The sequence below is a fragment of the Vulpes lagopus genome, chromosome 5, assembly GCF_018345385.1.
Source record: "Vulpes lagopus strain Blue_001 chromosome 5, ASM1834538v1, whole genome shotgun sequence".
NCBI classification, from domain to species: Eukaryota; Metazoa; Chordata; class Mammalia; order Carnivora; family Canidae; genus Vulpes; species Vulpes lagopus.
In genome coordinates, this window is record NC_054828.1 from 101,533,969 (window position 1) to 101,559,347 (window position 25,379).

At 36.7% G+C, this 25,379-nt stretch overlaps 2 long non-coding RNA genes across 16 annotated transcripts in view; one reads left to right on the forward strand and one right to left on the reverse strand.

Annotated features, from left to right (window-relative positions):
- Window positions 1–25,379, reverse strand: part of LOC121491399 — a 67,117-nt gene that overhangs the window by 38,543 nt on the left and 3,195 nt on the right. For 6 of the 15 annotated variants that reach the window (XR_005987958.1, XR_005987960.1, XR_005987964.1 and 3 more), the window contains exons 2-6: window positions 24,267–24,345; window positions 20,560–20,740; window positions 16,676–16,733; window positions 15,297–15,397; window positions 6,141–6,194 (exon numbers count right to left, since the gene is read on the reverse strand). This is a non-coding gene — a long non-coding RNA (uncharacterized LOC121491399). The other 9 variants (XR_005987961.1, XR_005987968.1, XR_005987969.1 and 6 more) reach the window with 7 other exon arrangements.
- On the forward strand, window positions 6,220–24,342 carry LOC121491400. The gene is made up of 4 exons (XR_005987970.1): window positions 6,220–8,107; window positions 8,409–8,523; window positions 11,509–11,689; window positions 22,377–24,342. It is a non-coding gene; the product is annotated as an uncharacterized LOC121491400 (long non-coding RNA).

A 25,379-nucleotide genomic window follows, 5' to 3' on the forward strand; every position in this document is an offset into this window, starting at 1 on the left:
GCAATTAGAATTGCCAGGGGAGTTTTTAGAATCAATGCCTGAACATCGCTTGAGGCGATTAAGTCAGAATCTCTGGAGGGTGAAGGTAGGCATCAGTCATGTTTTAAACTCACGGGCTTAAACTGTGGGATCTGGAGCAACGGAACCTGAATTGGAATTCCAAATATTAAACTATCTAACCTTTATGCTCCTCTATAATATGAGGCTATGAGTTGTTCTTACTTTATAGGATTATGAATCTAACCCCATCATTGCTCTTCTAGTAAACATGTAAAAATGATGATCAGTTCTTCTTATTAAGAAAAAAATCACTGCTGTTCTAATACTTTACTCTTTTGAAAAATCAAAGAAAAAAAAAAGAATACAAAGGTCCGCCTTTGTCTGTGGTTTCACTTGCCATGGTTTCTGTTACCTGCGCTCAACTGCAGTCTGAAAGCAGATGATCCTCCTCCTGGCGATATCAGGAGGTCAATGGTAGCCTATTGTCACATTGTCTACGTCATTTACTTCACATGATCTCATCATATGGGGCTTTTATCATCTGAGATCATCACAAGGAGAAGAAAGGTGAGTACAGTACGATAAGATATTTTGACAGAGAGAGACTACATTTCCATGATTCTTCTTATAATACATTGTTACTATTCAGCTTTTAATTACTTATTGTTGGGCAGCCCTGGTGGCTCAGCGGTTTAGCGCTGCCTTCAGTCCAGGGTGTGATCCCTGGAGACCAGGGTTCGAGTCCCATGTCAGGTTCCCTGCATGGAGCCTGCTTCTCCCTCTGCTTGTGTCTCTGCCTCTCTTTCTCTCTCTCTCTGTGTCTCAAATAAATAAATAAATAAATAAATAAATAAATAAATAAATAAAATATTAATTAATAATAATAATTACTTAATGTTGTAATCTCTTACTGTGTCTAATTTATAAGTTAAATTTTATCATAGGTTTGTGTGTACATGAAAAAAACATACCATATGTAGAGTTCAGTATATCCATAGTCTCAGGCATTCGGAGGGGGGTTTTGGAATGTATCCCCTGTGGATTGCATTGTAATATACTACCAATTAGGCCCAATCTTTTCTCAGAGATTCAAGAGATATGTAAAATAGATTATATAAGAGAACTCAGAAGATAATTCATCCAGTCAAGCCTGCAGAAATCTTACTAAACTCTGAACATGCAGAGTCTACTAAAACCTAGCCAAGATCTGAAATGGAAACGCTGCCATTGGAGTTTTGCCCTTGGCTAATGTATCTTTCCATTCTAATGATACTCTGCTTTACCTGGCTCATACGAATTACTTCAACTCTCTCAAACAGCATGCCTGAATTTATAGTGACCTGTTAGCTACCTGTAGTGACCTCAGGTACTTCATAGTTAACCTTCTCTTAAGCAAACCTCTTTACATTTTAAGCCCAACCAATAGCAAGTTCTATCAAGAATGTTCCATAAAGTTCTCTCAAGTATGAGTCCTCTTCTCCATCTTCTTTCCAAGGCTGAGAACATTTCTTTCTTGCACCGCTTTACTTACTACCAGTGTCTAATTAATCCTCTGTGGGCTATTAGAAATAACTTTCAGCAAAACAAATACTCACAAACCACCCTCTGCTTTAAAATTCCCTTTATTTATGCTCTATTGCCTATAGAATCAGTCCAATGTCCTTAGGTCAGAGGACCTAAAATTCAGTTTTCAGAATCTTACTCCTACCCATCCCTTCTTTCTATAAACATCCTGAAAGCATTCTGAATTCCACATCTCTGCACATGCCAATGTGTCATTGCATATGATGTTCCCTTCACTTATTTTACTGTTCTCATATTCTTTGCATCATTAACTCCCAATTATCTTTTAAGTCTGAGATCAGACACCATCCCTGTGATGTCCTTTCCTGACTCTTTCAAGCAGCATATGTCCTTTCCCCTTCGGTGCTCTATAATATCTCACTTAACTCTGCCTAAATATGATTGATCCCAAATATCTTTCTCACCCAAAAGACAGAGGGTTCCTTAAGAAATCAGACTCACTAGACTGTGATGAGGGTCTTAAAAAGTGCTAGTGGAAACAAGAACTCAGACTATAGATGAATGAATGAAGTATTAAATGCATAGATGTTTCATTAAATGTGGATTGAAAAATGGAGCTTCATCCTTATGGAAAATCTTCATTGAAGCAGAAATTTTTTCTTCTCCCATATACAGCATCAATGTGACCTGGAAGAGCCATGAAACGTCTGGGATTGATCTTGAGTTTAATTGTTGAGTTAAAGAGGAAAAAAAAAAACTGTACTGCTCAGATGTTGGTATTGACGTAAATATAAAATTAAAGGAAGGAAATGTGGTGTAAGTCTATTTGTGACCGCCTCTAGTGCATAATGCTTGAATATGAATGGTGAAACTTGGACATGTCAGATCATGGGGAAAAGGGGAGAAGTCCCTTGTCAACTTTGTTCTTAATATGTACTTTGCTTTTAGACAATGAAGATTGAACGAAGGATTCTAAGATGATGGGAAATCTGTTTGGAAACGTTTTCTTTCCCTGAAATTCCAGATTAATCACATTTTAAGGAAGCTAAATTACTTAATAAAAAGTGATCCTTACTGAGATGATTAAAAATTCGCCATTCATGACGCTCTGGGACGATGGCAGAATAGGAAGCACCAGGAATCTGTCCTCACACCTAGACAACACTACGCTGGAAGAATCCGTCGGATGTAATTTTTTTCGAACTATGAACTCTGTGGAAAGCTTGCAACTTCCAAAGGAAGGCATGGACAGTCTATTTCAGCTCTTAGCACAGTAGCAGCTACCCATACCTACTCCCTGCTGCATGGCAGGCATTGAACATATTCCCAGAGAAGCTTACACACAGTTGGTGGAAGCCAAGTTGGGCAAAATGGACCCTGTCCTCCAAATATTAGGGATCTGTGTTCTGACCTCTGGTTGCTGCTGATGATCATACAGATGCAGACAAAGAGGTAGCAGTCATTATAGTTTTACTTATCCCCATTATTGCAAGTCCCTCCCCCTCTGGCTGATATGACTTCCAGCAGACTTAAAGGGCCATTTCTCCTTTCCTGTCTCCTCCTCCTCCTTCTTTTCTTTTTTCTTTTCTTTTCTTTTCTTTTCTTTTCTTTTCTTTTCTTTTCTTTTCTTTTTTTTCTTTTCTTTTCTTTCTTTTCTTTTCTTTTTTTCTTTTCTTTTCTTTTCTTCTTCTTCTTCTTCTTCTTCTTCTTCTTCTTCTTCTTCTTCTTCTTTCTTTTCTTCTCCTTCTTCTTTTCATTTTCCCCTTTTTGGGATCCAGACATTAAAGACTAGGACATTCAAAATTACTGCAAATATAGGAGATAATAGAAACTAACCACACATGCCCAGCAAAAGACCCAGAAAAGAACTGGGATGACTTTATGTTTAACTCTCAGGCTGATACTAAAAGCTAGCATCATTATAACTTTTCAGTCTACAGAAATCAAACAGAAATAAAACAACAAAACCCAGAAAATCTTGGGAAAGGAAGAACAGCCTGATTTCCCGTGTTTTCACATTTTTAGGTTCAAATTTCCAGTTTTCAACAAAAAAATCATAAGGCATATAAAGAGATAGGAACTTATGGCCCATTCCAAGGAAATAAATAAATCAACAGAAATGTCACTACAAAAGAACTGATGGCAGATATACTAGGCAGACTTTTAAATAGCCATCTTAAAGATGCTCAAAGAACTAAAGATTTGGAGAAAATGTAAAAAAAAAAAAAGGACATATCAACAAAGAGAAAACCTAAAAAGAAATTCTTTAGCTGAGAAGTACATAATCAAAATGTTTTTTTGGAATTCAAAAGCAAATCTGAGTAAGCAGAAGAAAGAATCACCACCCTTAAAGCTAAAAGAGTGAAAATTATTAAGTTTGAGAAAGAAGAAGAAAAAAGATTGAAGAAAATTGAATAGAGCTTAAGGGAAATACAGCACATTATCAAGTGGACCGACATACACATTATGGGAGTCCCAGAAACAGAAGAGAGAGTTATATGGGCAGGAGAATATATAAAGAAACAATGCCTAAAAATTCCCCAAATTTGATGAAATATATGAATATGAACATCCAAGAAGCTCAACAAACCCTGAGTAAGATGTACTCAAAGAGGCTCATATTGAGACATAATAAAATTTTAGAAAGACAAAGATAGAGGGAATCTTGAGAGCACAAGAGAGAGACAAGGGATCTTCATTACGATTTCTCTCCAGAAGTTTGACGGCCACAAGGCAGTGTACTGATATATTCAAAGTGCTAAAAGAAAACAACTGTCGATCAAGAATCCTACATCAGGCAAAATTGTCCTTTGAAAGTGAGGGAGACATTAAGATATTCAGGATAAACAAAAGGTGAAGGAGTTCATTACCTCTAGACCTGCCCTGCAAGAAATGTTCAAAGGAGTCTGCCAAGATGAAATGACAAGATACCAGATAGTAACTCAAAGCCATATGGCAAAATAAAGATTTCAATAAGGGAAAATACAAGGGAAATTATAAAAGCTTGTAATCTTTTAACAACAACAAGCTTGTGGAGTTTATAACTTCACTTTATTTTCTGCATGATTCGTGAGACTAATACATTTTTAAAAAAACAATCATTAATGCAAAAGCTAGTATCGTTACAACTTTAGTTTATAACTCCTAATTTTTATTTCTATATAATTTAGGAGACTGATGCATTCAAAAGAATTATTAGGTTATATTTTGGGACTCACAATGTATAAAGATGTAATTTTGTGACATCAACAACCTACATGGGAAGGGATGTAGCTATAATGAGCAGAGTTTCTGCATGTTATTGAAAATAAGTTGGTATAAATTCAAAATAGTGTACTTTAACCTTAGAATGTTAAGTATAATCCCCCAAGGTAACCACGAGGAATATAGCTATAGAACATAAACAAACAAACAAAAAATGACAAGAGAATTTAACTAACCACACATGCCCATGCCCCCCCCCAAAAAAAAAATCAACTAAACACAAAAGAAAGCAGTAATATAGAAAATGCAGGACAAGAAAAGTTATAAACATAGAGAAAACAAAAAGGAAAATGACAGAAGCCTCTCCTTATTAGTGATTACTAATGTAAATGAATAAGCTCTCCAATCAGAAGAGATTAGAATAGATAAAATCACACATTCCATTACATGTATATTCAGTTTATATAATATTCACCTTAGAACCAAAGAATTAGACCAAAAGTGAAAAGAAGGACAAAGATACTCCATGCAAATAATAACCAAAGAGAGCAGGGATGGTTGTATTAATATCAGATAAACAGACTTTAAATCACAAAAGATTATGAGACAAAGAAAGGCGTTATATACTTTTTAATCCTCAATACAGCAAGAAGACACAACGGTTATAATTGTTTATGCAACTGATGATAGATCATGAAAATATATGATGCAAAAACTGACAAAATCAAGGAGATAAATACACAATTCTACAATAATATAGACTTTGATAACCCATTCTCAGTAATGGATAGAACAACCAGACCAAGGATGACTAAAGAGACATTAATAATACCAACTAGATAAATAAACCAACTAGATAGACATACAAAGAAAAGACTACAAAACAACTATAGCATAACACATTCTTCTCAAGCGTACATAGGACGTTTGCCAGGATAGAGCATGTTAGGCCACAAGTTAAGTCTCAATAGATAGAGAAAGATAGATATCATACTAATTAACTTTTCCCATCACCTTGGAAGTTACAAATCATTAACAGAAGTAAAACTGGAAATTTCATAATTCTGTGGATATTAAGCAATGCATTCTTTTTTAAAAGATTTTATTCATTTCTTTGTCTGTTTGTTTAGAGATAGAGAGCATGAGTAGAGGAGGGGCAAAAGGAGAAGGAAAGTGAAAAGCAGACTCCCCTCTGAGCAGAGAGCCTGTTATGAGGCTTGACATGGGAGCTTGATCTGGGATTCCAGGATTCTCTCTCTCTCTCTCACTCTCTCTCTCTCTCTCTCTCTCAACTAAATAAAAATAAAATCTTTAAAAAAAAGAAGTAAGAAGGCTGTAATTGATTTACTCCCTCCAGCTGCAAGACAGGCTAAGGACAAGCTCTTATGTTACTTCTCTTACATTTCACTTACCATTGCTAGGGACGCTGCAGGCTGATGTGTTCACCTCAGATCCTCTTCAGAAAGCTGAAAATTATGAATAGGGCCACCATGAGAAAGAAAAGAGGATACATCACGGGCCATTATTACTAAAATAGACACACATAAGTCATGGTCATCACCAAAAGAAGTTTTCTGAGATTGCTACTCAAGACTGCTGATGTTATAGACCAACTTTCCTCAACTGTGACCACATGCTAGAATGGCCTGGTAAGCTAAAAAAACAAGACAAAACAAACAAAAAACTCAGACTCCACCCCCTAGAGATTCAGATTTAATTAGTCTGAAGTAGACTTGGATATTTTGTGGTTCTTTTGTTTTTGTTTTTATGTTTTATTACTTCCTAAATGACTATAATGTGATCTGGAGCTTAGGACCACTTTTACAAAAAGAAAATTTCCAAACTATGCTGCATGCTTATTTGTTGCTAAAATAACTAATTATGACTACACTGTGAACTAGTAAGCTTCTCTTTCCTTGAAATCCAGGGACATTTTCTGAATGCTTTCATCTCATTCATCTGACAGCAAAAACAAAAACAAAAACAAAAACTATTTGTTTCTAACACACATTTGAGGTACTCTGTAACAACTTTTACATCTTATTTTATTTCATTTTAGCCATGACCTTATAGGGAGCTCAAGTTAGCCTGAATCCAATGCCATTGATCCAAAGTCTAAAATCATACCTTTTTCATTGCACTTCACAAAAGGCATTTTAGTATCTTGTCTACAGTTGGTACCATGCTATTTGAATGGAATGAAACTTAGGGAATATTAAGCCTTTAACAATCTCAACCTTTTTTCCTGCATTCATGGAAGAACACTTACTTATTCCAGAGACAGAAAAACCTTTCCACTGCTATTGTTTTTCTCATGTCTGCTATGAGTGAACCTTCTGGCAATACTACTTACTCAGCTTTTGAGAAGATACAGTGAGGATGTACCTATCTTCCTAAATCCTTACATCTTATTCTAATAGACTGTTAACATTCTTAGTTGTCATCATAGCAAAGCTTTAAGATTTCTTCTGTTTTCATAATCAAAGCACCTCATGAAGCACTTGAGTGAATGACGGGATTTCCCAAAGACAAGTTCAGGCACTTCTGATAATAGTCCCAGAATAGAGATGTTGGAATGAACAAGTGGAAAGAATCCTGGAGTTGCATTTGGAACATACAGACTACAACTGATTTGGAATGCTTTCAAGCTGTGTGACCTTAAGCAGATCATTTAACACTTATGAGTCCCAATGTCTTTGGAGATGGTAGTTTCTGCCCCAGTTAGACCACAAAGAGATAAAGAGAGCACATAAGAGGCCCTCTTTGGAGGCATATTTTTTACTTTTGAAAAGCACAGTACAAGGGGATATTTTTCCTCCCTTCCTTCTGTTACTGGTCTCCATCCCTCTCTGCAAGGTCCTGGGACTTTCTAAGCACTAGCAGAGCTGACTCAGCTCTGTGGCAGCAGAAGATTCCAAGTGGCTGAATAAAGCACCCAGTGCAGACAGGCAGAGGTCAGAAATCAGCCAGGGATAAAGGAACCAGGAAAGATAGAGATTCGATAGAGTAAAAGAAACAGAGAAAGGTCATGCATGCCTCCACTATGCTTTCTAGAATTTCTTTTGCAAATTAGTAAAAGTATTTATTTCTCATAAGGATATATACTTGATTCTAAGTTTCCTTTATAGAGTAATCAAGGACTTCTAAGAAGTAACAGAGATAAGGCTAATCAAAAAAGCTAAAATAGGAATAGGAAGCTCATTTGAAAAAACAACCATATTGGGAGAGAAAATCAACACTTGATCCCCAGATGCTGAAAACACATGACCAATTACAACCAACAATACAGCACTAGGAACAGAAGGAAGGGAGACAGCGTCAGGAGGCCTAAGACACTTATGGACATTTGTCGGACTTGCTGTAAAGGAAAGTAGATGAGGTAAAGTAAAATGAATGTTTCTAACACGCGATCAGAAACCAGCATGAGTCCAGGGAAGCTTCTTACATGTCGCTTAATTCTGCACATTAAATTAGCTTTTTGGCGACTATAACTCTTGGTCAAGAGCTGTACTATTGTTATCTCAAATAATTTTCAGTACATTTCACAAGATGATTACTATTTCATGCCTTCCCACCGTCATCTGCAGATTGGAAAATAGAGATGCAGAGAGGCAAAGCACCAAAGTGCACTGAGTCTAACAGGTTGTTTGTTTACACTTTATTATCTTTTCTTCCCTTAGAACCAAAGATTTGCCTTGGTTTAATAATTAACCATAGAAGACTGCACTTTTCTTTTAATGAGCAAATAGTAAAGGAAAAGATTGAAAAATTCCCTCTCTATCTCCTTGGTTTCAAGTAAGTAAAAAAACTGGGGGAATTTTATGGCCCTATCTAAACTATTCTTATAGCCAGGAAATCGTAAAAATTAAATTTCCAGTATAAAGAAGCAAGTTTCTAAATTAATAATAGAAAAGTTATAATTACTAGTAAGGAAATATTGTTTTATTAGAAGATATCAAATGGCAGTATATTTAGACAATTAATATGTATGTCACAGAATTATTTTAGAATCCATGTTTATTTGGAAAAAGTATGACGCCTTTAACAAAAATACTTTTATTTTGCAGTAAGTATAAAAATAAAAATGTAAATGAGTAGTTTATGTAATATCTAATGCTAAAATAGCACTGAATTATATCACTGGTGATATTGACAATCTTAATTAAGAAGTCACTTAATGATCATGTTAACAAATCTGGCATATTTTTTTAGTCAGACTGACACTACTCAAGACACAAGCATAACTGATGTTCCTTCAATAAGATGCAGAGTAGAATCTGTGAAGGAACATCTGATGCCTATGATAAAATTAAGGTCAAGGACTTGGTAAAATATGTTATAAACTGTAACAGATGTTCCCAGATGAAATCACATTTCTATTAAAAACTATACAGATGCTCAGTCGATAGAACCCAGAGTCTCAGAATTGTAGAACCAGAAAAGGATTTTTAGAGACTAGTCATTCCCATCATTTTAAAGCAGAGGAATTGACACACAAATGTTAAAGTGGGGAGCACAACATTCCACAGTTGGTTATGTGTCTGGACTAGAACTTAAGTCCTTTCTACTATTCCAGATTGTCTGTCATTATGACAAACGAAGGGACATTTTAATATCTTACTTAAAAACATATTTAGGGTAAATTGTGTTGTGTGGTAAAATTAGGTACAGGAATATTAACAACATAGACCACTGCATCATTCGGACCTTTCCTGATTCCTGCTCCTGGATATTGCCCAGCCTTATATTGACTCTTAAAGTGCAAATCCCGGGAATCTACCATTCTCCAGGCATTATAAAGATGCCAAACTAATATTAAATCTGCAATGCATTTTTAAAATTTCAGTAGTACTATTAGGGATCAGCAAATATTAGCACCACACTAAATTGTGGGTGGTACCTCCTTAAATTCACACGATGAATAAACACTTTCTCAGTTGATCTTTCACAAGATTTAATATTATCCAGAGTTTGGATGCTAATACTAAACTTCTGTGAATGACAAAAGGTTTGGCAACAAATGGGCAAATACTTAACACTACTGAAATAAAAAAGCACTACAGTGAATTTCACATGCTTTCTTTCATAGATAAATCAAGTCAACAGTGGAGCAACACACTTAGAGGAAAAGAATATATTCTAAGATGCTTATAATTTATCACTTGTGATTTTTAAGACCTTATCATAGACTGTGAACTATAAAATATGAATTCTATTACAATCTCTTTTATTGTGTCAGGAGGGATTCTGACCCCAGATTTTCACTGACCAACTGGGATAGGTTTTGCAGAACATAAACACCAATAAAATGAGGAGAAAAGATTGACTTTAATCCCATTAATAAAGATCCAAAACTAATCATCTCTTCCCATTTCAACCAATGGCAGAACTAGCCATTGTTGCCATAACCTACAAGTTAATATGAACTCCTTACTTGTACCCATTCCCCACCTCAAAAAAAAAAAAAAAAATCATTCAACTCTATTAAGACTACATCTCACTATCTTAAATTTACTTCAGTGGCTCTCAAATGTGGCTATCAGAATCCCCTGGGGGAAATTTGTATTGTTAAAAATATAAAGGCCCACAAGCTCCCCTACTTCAAGGAGCCTGTGCCTCTGTGGGCATTATTAGCTGTCCATGTGATGATGATGTGTAACGAATTTGAGAAACGCTACTTTAGTGTATGCTCTTAATATTCCTTTCCTGATATTTGTATTTGCATCTTAATTGTTCTTGTTTCTTTCTGTACCAATCCACTCTTCAGTTAGTCAACAAAGTTGAAAAATTCCAAGCTTAAAAAATATATATATACACTAATGGCTGCTTATCACACTTAAGAGTAAGTCTGGATTTGTTTTGCATTTAAGGCTATTTAAGATTTGGTTTTTGCAGTCTTCTCTAGCCTCATTTATCATCACTCCACCTGAGGTGCACATTCCCCTAATGTGCAATGCCTACCTGGAGTCCAGGCCATTTATAATCATCCCCATACTCATTCAAAAATTATCTATTGAGAGAAGCCCGGGTGGCTCAGTGGTTTAGCATTGTCTTCCGCCTAGGGCGTGACCTGGAGACCCGGGACCAAGTCCCACCTCAGGCTCCCTGAATGGTGCCTGCTTCTCCCTCTACCTGTGTCTCTGCCCCTCTCTCTGTCTCTGTGTCTCTCATGAATAAATAAATAAATAAATATATATATATTTTAAATTATCTATTGAGCTCCTACCTTCAGTGCAGCACTGGATTTAATACTATGGGTCAAGCGGTAAAGAAATGGAAATCATATCAGTTCTCAAAAGGGGAAAAAGATGTAAGTGAATGTATTTAACTTTGTTAGAATTGTGATAGATTTTGCAAAAAGTAGTGGATTATTATGTCAGGATTTTCAGAGGTAGCTTCCTCAAGCAAGTGCTTTTTTGAGCTAATGCTTGAAGATTTTACAGAAAATAAATGGCAGGAGGTTCAGAGGGGCCTTTAAAGGTAGGGAACAGATTACAAAGGTCCAGTGGTGAGAGGAGAACTACATTTCCAAGGACTTAAGAGAAGGTCATACAGCGATCCACCTTATTTGTGGGGATATTTTCCAAGACTCCTGGTGGATGCCTGAAACTGCAGATAGTACTAACCCTAAGTATAATATATTTTTTCCTATAATACATACCTATGATGAATTTGTAAAGTAGGCACAGTAAGAGATTAACATCAATAGCTAATAATAAAATAGACCAATTATAACAATGTAATGTAATAAAGATTATGTGAATGTGGTCTTTCTTTCAGAATATCTTCTTGTACTGTACTCACCCTTGCTCTTCTCGTGATGATGTAAGATGATAAAAATGCCTATTTGATGAGATGAAGTGAGGTGCACGACCTAGGCAATGTGACGTAGTGTTAGCAACTATTGACCTTCTGATGACATGTCAGGAGGACTCTGCTTCTGGATGACAATGAACCTGAGGTAACTGAAACTGGAAAGCAAAACGAAGATAAGGGGATGACTGCTGTAGACATTAAGACAAAAAAGAGAAAATGTGGGTAGCCAGAGGTAAAGTTGGTGATGGTGCAGAAACCAGTTCATATAAGTATTTGTTAGCCATAGTTGCTTTTTTTTTTTTTAATTCTAAGGAAAATTGAGAGTTTCAAGGAGAAAATTGTCTTAGATTTGCATCTGAAAAGGACATTATGACCACAATGTAGAGGATGGATTAGAAGATGGGAAGCATGGGCCATATACCTCTTTATAGAAGCCCATTGCAGCAGTCCAGGAGAAAACAAATGCTGCTTGGAGAAAGCTCTAAACACCAGAACTGCTTCATGGCATGCTTTACTCTCCACTCAAAGAACCATCTTTTTCCCATATCATCTTTTGGTTTCATCTGCAAGGCCTAGATTATATTGGGTTTTCTTATCATTGGCCATTTACTCTTGCTACATTTTAATTTTTTATATTTTAATTTATTTTATTTTTATTCTATATTTTATTTATTTATTTATTTATTTATTTATTTATTTATCTTAGAGAGAGATAGCATATGTGCACAGAGAAAGAGAGAGAATCCTAAGCAGGCTCCATGCCCAGCGTGGAGCCAGATTCAGGGCTTGATCTCATGACCCTGACATCATGACCTGAGCTGAAGCTCAGATGCTTAATCCACTGAGCTACCCAGGCTCCCTGACTCTTGCTACATATTAAATATTAATTTATACATCTCTCTCCTACACTGAAATACAAATTATTAAGAGCAGGAGCAAATTTCTATCTTTATCTCCACTGCCCAACCAATTCTGTTTCAATAAATGTTTGAACGATTTGCCCGTAAATTGACCAGCCATGTGATGTTGAACAAGTAATTTAACCACTGTAGACCTCAATTTCAACACTTAATAAATAATTTCATCTCCTCACCCACTGTAAGCCCTTGGAGTTAGCTACCAGCAGGTAAATATCTTTTTCTTGGAACTGAGGGTATGTGGAAAATCAATCAGGCAGATTCCAAAGGATAGATTTAACTGAAAAAGATTTTGTAAGGGGGATTTTAGAGCTATTTAGGTAGAATTCACAGTCCAACAAGAATATATGAACCACCCAGGAACTCTGATATTAGGAAGCCTCTACCACTCCTACACAAGAAAAGATAAGGGGAAGGAATAGTGCTAATGAAGCCTCCTGAGAAACGGAGCTATGGGTGTGGGTCTGTTCAACAGAAGTTGTGGCCATAAGGCAACTACCACCAGGACTATGGCCAGGCAAGGAGTGAGCTGGTGGCAGGAGGAATCTAGTACACCAGTCTAGCTCTTCTCTCAGCCATCAATACATTTCTACAGCTTCTTGAAGGACTGAGGCCATTTGAAAGCCAGAGGGCAAGGAAATCCAGGTGATTATGTTTTTGAGGTTAATCTTTCAGGCCACTGAGCATGAAATAGAAAAAGGAAGGGTGGATCTAGTGATGCAAATAGAGAGAAATCAGAACAGAGAGGTTTCCACAAGAAAACCATGGAGATTCAATTTAGTAAAACAAAGGAGTCTAATAAAGCCTTCTAAATGGTGCTGTAGGCCAAATATGAGAAAAAATAAGAACATGGAGTACTCAGAAAGGTGATTACAGAACCATGGGAATAATGGCAAAAATTATGTAAACAGGCCAAGGGGAGGACAATATGGGCAAATGTTCAGGCCTGAATTTTTTGCTTTCACATTTATGTCTACATCTGTGTTTGAAGGACAGCGATAAACTTTCCAATCAGGAAATCAAGTGATCTCAATATTCACATCAATTTATATAATGTTATCACAGCTGCAATAAAATACCTTTTTACTATCTAGAATTTAGACACTCTTGTCTTGTATACCCTATTTAATGATTTAAATTATTGAAAACTCCATGACCTGGGAGTGTAAAACTCAATGCATTGAGTATATCCAATATCAATGGAAAGTTTCTTCATATTAACACACATAATTACTACTCATCTCCAAAGAACCTATGTACTAGATAGGGAGTAGAGGCTTTCCAGATCTCATCCAGTCCTAGTATCAAAAGTGCACAGGAAGATGCTATAATCCACAATATACTGGAAAAAGCCTGAGGCTCAAAGAGGAGGTAACACATCCCATGTGACACAGAAAGTGGAAAGACTGGGACTCACATTCAGGTCTTTTAGTCTGGAGCTCTCATTCATTCCTTAATGTGCTAGGAGCTTCACGAAGCAGTGGAGCTGCCTATAGTTGGAGCTAAAGAAGTTGTTGATGATTTCCATGTTTAGATACAGGAGTACTAGGGGGAATTTCCTTTCTTTTCTAATTAATTGAGAAAAACATATGAGAAGAGATGGAAATTTTGAGTTAATTGGTTCAGGGAAATGAGTTAGCTTGATTAAGCAAGAGTACATGATACCCAATAAATGCTTATTACAGAGAGAAATGAACCTCATCTAGAGTCCTGGGGAGCATCAGCAGGCTGGGCCTGAAAAGCATGGTTTCAGCAGGATGGAATGATTGAAGGAGAGATTGCAAAAAGAGATATTCAGCCATGAGAAATTGTTTGTGGGAAAATAGGCTTTGCAAGTTTGCCTTCCTGGCAAACATCACATATTTATTTACATCACCCATCTCCTTGCTTTATTGACTCATTCAGTTTCTTTAATTCCAAAAGCAAATTTGATTTCTTTCTACATTCCATGCACACTTCTAGGTCCTGGGCATATAAAGTCAAAGTGACACATTCTTTCCCCTCATAAGAGTTTTATATCCAGTGGAAGACACAGGGTCATAAACCAGCAAGTGTAATTTCATATGATTGTGTTAAAATAGCTGTCTCTGAGGATGCTTCAGAGACACAGAGAAAGAATATTTTCATTGCTAAGAAGTCAGAAGGAGTCCTTTTCAAGAGCTTGGTCTTGAAGAATGGGAATTAAATGGGTAGAAAAAAATCTAAAGGTTTTAAGAAAACTATACTTGTGAAATTCTTGAAGACAGAGGCAGAGCTTGTAGGACCAGAGTAGAGGATACATGTGGGACTGGAATGCAAGAGGAGCCAAAAGAAGCAGGCAGGTGCCATGCTACATAAAGGAGCTTGGATAGCAAGTTAGGGAATTTGAGAGGAACCACAAAGCTCTGGGAAGCCACTAAAAGATTTAAATCAGCAGAGTGATAAAATCTGATACAAGGTTAGAAGAGATCATACGGGATGCAGTGTGGGGTGGACAGAGGAGGAGGTCCAGGCAGGAGGCATGGAGACCAATTGGAAGCTTGGTTCCAAACCTGAGTGACTGTGCAAGTGGTTGTGAGGTTACTGACATGAGGAACATAGAGTGAAGAGTGGACTGGATTGGAGAAAAGAAGTTTCCAATCTAATTATTTCCCAATGACAAATTCTCATCATCCCTTCTTTAACATAATAATGAGAAGGGGAAATATATATAATTGATAAGAATGGATTAGAATATACTTGTGCTTATTTTCTGGCCCTGATCTGAACACCGGCTTCCAGGGAACTGTGCTTATTATACATTCACAGAAGAGGGAGACATGAACTAAGAGGGATCCTGATGGGCAATGGTCTCACCCCGTTTTCTCCAGTCTCCACTCCTCAGGATTTCAAAAGATAGGAAGGCATCTCTTCACAGTGACTTCATGGTGACCTTTGAGGGGGGGAAACCCAAGCCTCTGTTAAGGATAAATGAATTCACTGAGAATATGGTTTTTACTTCCGAGCACTTACCTTTTGCCAAGTAGTGTCTGTTATGCCAAGGTTCACATTAGCAGGCAGCGTGAAGGAGGGAAAAGCAACTCAACCACCACTTTGGAATGGATTTTTTACCTGCCTCATTGCAGATAAGGGACATTATTGATCTGATTAGGGTAGTTCAATTAGCAGAGCAAACAGATTCCTAGACTGGAGAAAAGGCTAAATGACTTTTGCCTTTGACCTAGAGAAATTACCTAGGCAACCAGTACTTCAGTTTTTCTGTCTCCTAATTGAGCCCGGTAAATGGTACACTATCCAAATGAGTGGGTCTCGAACCCAGCTGATTTTGATGTGGTTTGGGAACCACTGCTCTACATATAAAGACTGTAGAGAGCTTTGCAAAACAGATCTATCTCATTTGGGCTCCCTCCCTCAAAATGGGGTAAGGAGGCTGCCTGTAAAAAAACAATGTGAGATCCAAGTAAAATGTACCACATCTCAGTAAATGAATGCTAGTGATTTGAAGAAATGTAACACTGCTGTAGTAAATAATGCTTGATGACGAAAATATTTGGTCATTTTACAGTATTGCTCAAGCGAGGAAATAGCACTCATTATAACACTTTCTTTTCATTCTGTGTAACAAGCAGGATTCTCTGGTGCAAACATAAGATGCCAATTCTATAATTTAAGGAGAAAATAAAAATATGGGTGGTTATGGGGGTGGCTCATGTGAGTGAAGGGTAGGATGACAAGGAAGCTGCATGGAGACATGAAACATTTGACTCTAGGGACCTGGGTGGTAGGAACCAACAGAATTCTTTCCCAGGGGACAGCTGAAAAAAGTGAAGTTCTCACTAAATCAAGCGCTTTTAAAAATAATGTTCAGGGTGGAATGAGCCGGCATGAAAAGGAGAGTTGTTTAAGAAGAGGGAAGTTCTTTAGAACTTTTGAGAAGCAGTTATTCAAAATACATTTTAGTTCCTTAGTGAGTGTCAATCCCTTGATAAAATTATACTCATTTAAAATTGGAAACAGCCCAACAAATATTCTTTTTTTTTTATTTCTAAACTGGTTTTAATTGTTTTTTAACAATAAATTTATTTTTTATTGGTGTTCAATTTGCCAACACACAGAATAACACCCAGTGCTCATCCTATCAAGTGCCCACCTCAGTGCCCACCACCCAGTCACCCCCACTGCCCGCCCTCCTCCCCTTCCACCACCCCAACAAATATTCTGTATAAAGAACATACCTTAGAGGAAGACAGCATGAGAGAAAATAATAATTGTTTTTAAACCTGGCTGTGCTGCCTTGAGATCCAGCAAAGTAATGCAAAAAAAAAAAAAAAAAAAAAAGGTTAAGTTGTGCAATGATAAACTTAAGAAGGCTGACAAGTCACAAGAGGTCATGGGAGGAAAGCAGGGAGGAGGAGAAGGAGGAGGAAGAGGTAGAAGAGGAAATCTACCTTCAAAGTGGTAAAATAAAACTTAATTTCAGCGGAATTTATAATGAACTGAAAATTCGTTCCTTTCCAGGTGTGTCAAATTTTCTTAAAATAAATACCCTTTCAGGGATTGTGAATGATATCCTGCCCAATGGATAATTTTCCTTAACTGCTATTTAGCTCAACAAAATTTTTAGATGATTCAGATGCTACTCTAGTATTAATTGTCACAGGATGAAATCTAGAAGTCTCGATGATATAATGATAGAGTTTATAGGACTGATGGTATGCAATGAAGTATGTCATTTTTCTAATGCCACAGTAGAGGCAAAAAGTCTTTTTCATTTTGAGAACTTTTGCTCAATCTTACGTATATTATCAATGTAGCTTTAGGCAAGCATTTTGATGTTTTTAAGGCTCCATCTCAACATACAAAAGGAGATGGTTAGGGACGCCTGGGTGGCTCAGCCGTTGAACATCTGCCTTCACTCAGGGTATGATCCCAGGGTCCTGGGATCAAGTCCCATATTAGGCTCCCTGAGGGGAGCCTGCTTCTCCCTCTGCCTATGTCTCTGCCTCTCTCTCTCTCTGTCTCTCATGAAAAAATAAATTAAATCCATAAAAAAAAAAAAAAGGAGACGGTTAACTCACAACAAACCGTGCCTATCTCACAGGAACATGAAGTACGTAGGGCAAAATCATTGGTGGTAAAATCACTGCAAACCCTTATGAATTTGAGGGTTACTTATAGATATCTGGACATATTATTTAAGAGTAAAAAAATGGTAGTAGATCTCTTGACTAGAGGCTAGAAAAGCCGTAAGTAACAGAATTCACATTCATCACAACCATTTGGAGCAATATTTCACAAACTGGAGTGACAGTTTTGAAGAGTTAACCCCAAAGTGCTAAGTTTATATTGTAACTCTTAAAAGGAAGTAATTTGTGTCTGTAATATATGTAATCTCCATAAACCATTTCTTTTTTAAGATTGTGTGAACAGCACTAAGAAAAGCTGCAGTGGCAACACCACCTTTGATGTGACAGAGAATGAACATAATTAATATTGCATACAAATACAATCTCAAAGTATTAGATAGTGAGCTCACTGCTTAATTGTTCCGAAAATGATAGGGTATACTCCTTTTAGGCTACATCCCCGAGAATTTTTTTTAATTGCCCTTTAATAGAAATCATGCTTTATTTTTAGTCTAGAGAAAACAAAGTCTGTGGGAACCACCTTCTTCCACCCATGTCTTGGCAGTGGGAACTAGTGTCTCAGATCAAGACTATTTACCCATCCCCATGGCAACAATGTGTTCCTTCCTGCATAAATCCTAATATCATAGGACCCAATGGTTCTTTAGTATGGCATTTCAACCCCAAAATAACTATATTGATGTGAATATAAATGCTCTAAATAGAACTTTTTAAAAAAATTAAAATATTGCTATGATGCTAGAAAGTCTGATGTAGCCTTTTCACCAGATCTTTGTTTTGGAATAAACTGTCTGCCATTTCTGAGTATGGACACCGGATCTTCAAAGGAGTTGGACCTTTTAATCTGTTATTTGGCAGAACATTATGTGGACTCTAGCAATGTTGGGGTTGGAGCTCTGAATAATGTCCCTACATCCATGTAGCCACAATCCATGAAGACATTGCCTGTGGGTTGCCTTGGTTTAGGGGTCATTACCCTCTTGTTTGCCAGGCTCAACAAGAAATTAAATCCCTAAAAGCTTCATCTACCCTAAGACCTGGTCACTTTCCAGGTTGCTAGATGTACTAAAACACACTGGCAAAGATTCCAAATAGCAAAAAAAGATTGAGTTGTACCCATAAATTGCTTTGGGATCCTCAAAAGAAAAATGCTGTCCAAATACCAATAAGTGGTATTAACTATTTTGTCTCATGGTCCGACCTGACACTTAAGCCTACACACACATTTTAATAAAAGTAGTGTTCCACTACTTGTACTTCCTTCCATACAAATACATTATAATTTTTGTTTGAGGGAGTGTAGGTGGTGGCACAGATATTCTATTTCCCCCTGACAGCTTCCCCTCCAGTGTTTCAAATGTATTAACACTCAGCAGGTGAAATTAAAATACTTTTTATACTTTGAACCATTCCCTTGTAAGATCTCCTATGATTAAATCAGGGTTGAGTGAGCTGCAACTGGATGTGTCATTCATTGATTTTTTTTTAGTAGAGATTTAACATTTCTATGCATTTTAACACCCTCTTTTGGTAATGAAAGCGTTGGGAGCCAACTCTTTCTCTGTTCTCTCTTGAAGGCCTGCTGTTCTTTCTCATTTTTCAAGAGCTTCATGAACAAATAAAGTAACTTGGCATTGTCATGAAAAGGAATGTTTCAGTACTCTGGTCCCACTGATTGTACTCCAAATAATTTGCTCCTGCCTTTTGCATTATAAAAGCAACCAGATGAAAAAGAGTGTTGTATGTCTAAGCATAGACAAAAGAGTCCAATAAGTAGAAAGGCTGTCCAGGCTCCAGCTTGACTCCCAAGATTCTAAAATAAGTGCACTTTTTTCTTTTTTTAATGAAATTGTCTAATGAGAATGCTAGTTGGAAAGGACTAGCTGAAGAAACAAGTGAATTTTAATCTCATTGAGGTCAAGAGCTCTATTTTATTCAAGTTTGTATTTCATGTGGTTAGTAGCCCATTAAGGCCTTACACAGATACAGGAACACAAGAAAGTAAAGATTTATTAATCATCAAGTGGTCATTTTTGCAATATAAATGGAAGAAAGATTTTTATTTAAAAAATATATTGTTAAGATATCCTAAACAAAGCACCAAGCATAAGTTAGGGGACTATTTCTTTTTTTAAAACATTTTATTTATTTATTTGAGAGAGAGAGAGTTCCCCCTCCATGCAGGGGGAAGGGGAAAGGCAGAGGGAGAGGGAGAAGCAGACTCTCCACTGATCAGGGACCCCTATGCAGGGCTCGATCCCAGGACCCTGAGATCGTGACCTGTGCCAAAGGCACACTTAACTGACTGAGCCACCCAGGTACCCCAAGATTGGGGAATGTTTCTTATGTAGTTATGTGCCTGTCTTTATGTGTTTGTGATATATCTGTGTGTGACACATAAAGTATGACTATAAAATAATGAGACCTAAAGAGACACATATCTTGGACAATATACTTGTGTTGAAGCGAAGTTTCATTAAATGAGGTATGCTAAGATATACTGCCCAAACTCAAGTGGTATCTAAATATAAAATGTTGCAATTATAGATTATTCAACAGCACATCATTATCGATCCGCTCCTTTGGTCTATATCAATAAAATAATAATGTTGTCAGGGACCAGGAAGAATGAAATGTCTCTGCCCGTAGCTATACAAGTCCAGAAAACAGAGCACAACTGACATAAAAATTGATGGCAGGCTGTAGAGGCAATGCATATCCAAGACCATTTAATGATGAAGCATTCTTACCTGTCCGATACACAATTTGGCTTTGGAATATATTCTTTTTTTTCCAAAGGAGCCTTTTTATCATTGTAATTTCAAATCATGACAGCTCAGAAGCTGTCATTAAGAATAAGAATAAACTGAAGAACTTTTTTCCTCCTCCACAGGATTGCAATCTATGGATGTATTGTGAATGTGGCAGCAGAAAAAGACATGAAACAAGACAGGTCCTCAATAACTTCATACCTGGAGCCACTAGTGATTGTGTTTGCACTCATTCTCAGCTGCAATCACTCAGTCTCACAGTTGGACAACACCTCTCATTCAAAATAAACCTTCCGTTCTTGATTGCTCCATATCACGTTGCTGCCATTTCCAGCTGTTTCTCGATCAGAATACATTGCTTTAAGATCTGCCTCTTTATGTCCTCAAAGCAAATGAACAAGCACAGGAATATTTTGAAACATTTTAGTACACTTACCAATGTTATTTGACTCTGTAACAAGTGAAAAACAAATTACAATGAGGAATGCTGTTCTTGAAGAACTGCAATTTCCATTTGCCTGTATTTGTGGATAAGAAATCTGGGGCTTTTGGACCAGAGACTCCCTCTGTTCATCATGGTTGAAATTTTACATGCAGGATGAAAAGACTGGAGAAAAGCAAAGTGATTTACTGAACCTTTTGCCTTCAGAAAGCAATCTCATTGGTAGTTCTAAAGTACCTCATATAAAATAAGCTCAGGTTTGGAGAAATATAGATATATATTTCCATGTAATATCTGTGCATTTTCCTAAATGCTTGCCATGCCTTTTTACTATGTTAATGAATAGCTTAGATGATGAACATGCTTTATAGGCTCTGCTGGCTACTGTGTGAGCCTCTGGACATGGTTAGTTCCTAAGAAATGCTTAATAACATGCACTTTTGCAAAGTCTCTTGACTTTTTGGAACAATGGCCAAGGGTATTTGGAGAAATGCTTTCCTGTCTTTACAGACTCACAATCACCACTGAGTTCTTCTAAGTTTGTACCAACCTTACTGACCTTGCTAAGTCTGGCTCCAACTAGCCTGGGGGACAGAATGATTCCTCATTCATCAGTGCCTTTAAATTACCTTCTTTTGCAAAAATGTTCTCTGGGGTCCAAGTAGGATGTTGAGAAAGAATGCTATGGCATTCCAACATTTTCTCTTTACTCAAGCATCCAACAATTACAATCAAAATACTTTGAAATTGCTTACCTTTATTTCAGCTCATCTCATCAAACTCTGTCTACAGCTCAATGAAACATATGAAAAGACAAAACAGTACAAAAAACTTCTTCATTGTACATTAATGTCTCTACTTGTCCTGTAGAGATAAGCCCATGGACGTGATCATGCTTAACTGGGCTGTCTACGTAGAAGATAGAATAAGATAGAATAGACTTTAAATGATGCACTACTACAATTCATAAAGTCTTTTAAACACTGATTTTTTTTTATAGTCAGTATCTGGTGACAGAAAACCCCCACAAATAACAGCAAAACCTGAGTAGATTAATGACCTTAATATTTTTTAAAATTTATTTATTTAGAAATTTATTTAGAAATTTATTTAGAAATTTATTTAGAAAACTTTAGGAATTTATTTGCTTAGAAATAGAATATTATAATAGGTACTATAAATAGATTATATAGTATATACTAGGCTCAGTGCCTGAATCTAGGAATATTCTAATCCACTTTCAAAGGAGAATCTACGGTTTCAATAGAGAACAAAAATAGTTGAATACCATTTCATTTTGTTTTGCTTTGTTTTTGCTTTTTAAGTGAACTATAGAACTAAACTCTCAAGTAACTATGGCTATCCCAACTTGCTTGCTTTCTCCTGGAGGGAAGTCCTTATGTTCCACATAACGTCAAGAGTATCATTGGACACCTATGATGAGCTTGAGATACTAAAGCCCAGAAGGAATATGAGACCAGTTTGGGCTTTCTATTCTGTTGTTCAAGGGCTCATAATTGGAAGATAAAAAAAAAATCTGCTTGCAAATTTTTTTTTTTTTTAATATTTCTTGCAGATCATGGAACATGAGTTTAGAAAGAAGTGGAGGCAGGAGGGCCTATCATTTGCAAATGGCACAGAAGAGCAAAATCAAATCCTGGAAGAGAGCAAAAATGAGATGAATTTACTCAAGATCATCTCCCTGGAGACTGCCAGCTCGATTAGAGCCAAATTGCTATTGATGACTTCAAAGAATCAGATCATGTAATTTGACATATAAGGATATATGGCACAAATAATCAAATATTTAAATAATGAAAACACCAAATGAATTAAATATTCCTGTTATATAGAACTATTAGAATTACTTAAGAGACCTTCCAGATGCAATCTGTTATGTTAAATACAATGATTCTGTGTTTCCATGTGCCGGGCAGAATTTAAAATACAAGGGATCATATAAGCATAGCAGACCAATTTTTAAACTAACTGAAGCCCCAACATTTCATTCTGATGGGTGATTACACACTACTACATCTCTCCTCTTCGTCTTTCTTCTCTTCTAACATATTCAGCAGTTAATTTAGAAAGTAAGATGTCCCTTTAGAAACAAAGAAGACATTAAGAATTTTCTTGCAGAGGGTGCCAAGTAAGAACCTACCCACTTGCTCATCTCGGTAAACATTTGCTTTCAAGATTGCTGTAGTATCCCATTATCATCAAGTCCCATCAAGAAGGAAAATTAAGTCTTGTAAAAAAAAAAAAATCACAATTTTGATTGTGCCAAAACTCCTCCATTTAATATACCCCAAACCAATATGTGCAGTCTGTCACTTGAGGTCCTAGGGTTTCCTCAATCCCAAGCCTCAGCCAACCTGGACTCGTCACAATTTGTCAGGCAGATTGGTGCTTGACTTCTTGATTCTTGCTCCTGGGCAATGACTCAAACTCTGTCCACCTAGAATTCTTGCTTCTCATTTACCCATTCATTCCCTCAAGAACTCAGGACATATGTACTTGTTCCTTGGTCTGTGCCAGTATCTGTCCCTGTCTCAATCCTGAATCCCTGCTTCAAGAGTGAGGTGTCTCATTCAAAGCCATACAATTATTCCATGACATCTTTCTTTATCTTTCTCATCAAGAGTAATTTATTGATGTATCCATTTCATCATTTATTCATTTAAATATTGTGTTAAATGCCTATTATATGCTAAGTCCTAATAATATAAGTACAAATGAAGTCTGTTCCCTGACTTTATAGAACTTGAAGCTGAGTTAAAAAGCAAACCAGTGAAACAGCAGGTACCCCATAATTATACAGTGGAAGAGGGCAAACATGTATAATGTGTGCCCCTAGAACCCTAAATCACCCAGAAATGGCCAGGGTCCTCTCTCTAGAGAAAAGAACTGATGATCTGAGCCTAGAAATTCAAGGAGATTTAGCTAAATATAGAAAAGAAAGAAGAATGATCTTTGCAGAAAGAAAAGGCACAGGAAAATAGCATAAGAAGTATGAGGAAAACCATGGCATTCTAGAGGGCCAGGCTGCACGCACACGGTAGTCATTAAGGTGGCTGAAATGAAAGAAGCTTGGTGGGTGAGTGACCAGAGATGAGATTAAGATGTGAATTGCAAGTAAATCTTGAAACATGTCTGAGAACTAAGCTAAGACATTTATATTTTATCCTAAATGATTTGGGGAAGGATCGAGAAGTGTTGAGTGCAGAGGGGAAAAATTGGAATTTAATTTTGAATGTTACCATCGTCCACCGAGATACTTGGAGCTGAAGAAAAGAATTCCCAACAAAAGCCTGATCTCAAAATGTATGAAATCCACTATTTGTATTAATTATGCTTTTATTTTTCTCAAAGAACAAGAAGTCCAGGGGTGGGTAGTTTACTGCTACAGCAACTCAATGATGCTGTCAAGAGCTGATGTTCTTTCTGTCTGGTTCAGCCTCCTTACCTCACAGCCTTTTCTTCTCCTGCATGTCCCCTTCTGGTCACCAAACAGCTGCTGCAATTTCAGGTGTCAAGTTTGTTCTCTGGGAAGGAAATAGGTAGAAGCAGTATAAGGACAAGAAGGAAAAAAGCTAAAGCTAATGTTGTCCCTTCTTAACAGATAAATAAACACTTTCTTGAAGTGTCACTCAGGAGACTCCTATGTACACCTACTTGGCCAGAACAGTGTTACATGGTTGTCCCTAGCTGCAAGGGACAGTAAAAAAAAAAAAAAAAAAAAAAAAAAAAAGAACTTTCCTTTCAGAAATGGCTTATGTGTGCAGTCACCATCTGCCATGTCCATCACTGAACTACATTTGGTCAGCTTTTAAAATATCATATCTTGGGGCACCTGAAGGGCTCAATGGTTGAGCATCTGCCTTTGGCTCAGGTCATGATCCTGGGATCCTGGGATTCAGTCCCACTTTGGACTCCCCTCTCTGTGAGGAGCCTGCTTCTCCCTCTGCCTATGTCTCTGCCTCTCTCTCTCTGTTTCTTATGAATAAATAAATAAAATCTTTTAAAAATATATCACATCTTAATTTTCCTTTGATATATGTTATTATTATATAGGACATATATTATTATATTGATAATACATTATTATGCATATATGATACATTGTATAGATATTATACAAAATAAAATGTATTATTATACAGAATATATATATGTACATACACACACATATAGATGCCTGATTAAAGGGAGGGAATGGGAGGTTTGAATGTCAGAATGTTCTGAATAAAAAAAAAAAAAAAAAACTTGACCCCTCTTGTTCCAGCCTTAGTGCATTATGCAGAGATTACACAAATCTAGAATTCCTCAAACTTATCATTAATATATCTATTTTGTACTCTTCTCTCTTTTGTTTTGTACAAATTTTGGAGCGTACATGAAGTAGAGAGGATAATATAATGAGTTCCCTATTGACCACTCAACCACCTGCGATGGTTATCATTTTGCCAATCTTGTTTCATCTACCCCTCCCCTTTTCCTCTGAAATGTTTTAAGCAAACTAGTTCCATTTCAGTACACAAGAAAATGAGTTATCGCTGTATACCTCAAATTGATTTTT